This window comes from Camelina sativa, unplaced genomic scaffold (assembly GCF_000633955.1).
Source record: "Camelina sativa cultivar DH55 unplaced genomic scaffold, Cs unpScaffold06998, whole genome shotgun sequence".
Taxonomy (NCBI): domain Eukaryota; kingdom Viridiplantae; phylum Streptophyta; class Magnoliopsida; order Brassicales; family Brassicaceae; genus Camelina; species Camelina sativa.
In genome coordinates this window covers 1-480 of record NW_010928071.1, presented here as the reverse complement: position 1 = coordinate 480, position 480 = coordinate 1, and the positions used below count along the sequence as shown (strand labels likewise).

Genomic DNA, 480 nt, shown 5'->3' with positions numbered 1-480 from the left:
TACAAAAATCAGTAGATATTTCAAGTGAAAGATGCACCAGCGGGAAAGTTAGTAGACTTATTACCAATAGGGCCGATTTTGTGCTCGCCAGTGAAATTCATCAGATCCTTCATGCTCTTGACAACTTCAGATATCTGTCACATGCAACGGCTCAATATTAGGCCTTCTTAGGTCTTCATATACAAAATTAGTAGCTAGGAAAGGAGCTAATGAGTACCTGCAGAGTTCGGATATATCTTTTTGGATAGCCAAGATCATTCAGTGACTGTAATTCCATGAACTTTGCCAGTTGCCGTCCTGCCCCCAAGACCCTGATACACAAATTAGCACCCAAGAATGACAAAGAGCACTAGAAAGAAATGCCAGAGAATCGAAAATAAAAGAATAGTCTGCAACCACCATACAGGATGTAAAAAGGAAAATAAGGATCAATTTACATGTTACTATTTGACTGTAAATCCTGCTGAGAAACTCCCTCTG

The 480-nt window shown here is 39.6% G+C and overlaps 1 long non-coding RNA gene across 1 annotated transcript; it reads right to left on the bottom strand.

The window, feature by feature from the left end:
• Positions 1 to 27: 27 nt before the first annotated feature.
• Positions 28 to 480, bottom strand: LOC104774934. The gene is made up of 3 exons (XR_765598.1): positions 438 to 480; positions 218 to 311; positions 28 to 134 (listed from the first exon to the last, which is right to left on the bottom strand). It is a non-coding gene; the product is annotated as an uncharacterized LOC104774934 (long non-coding RNA).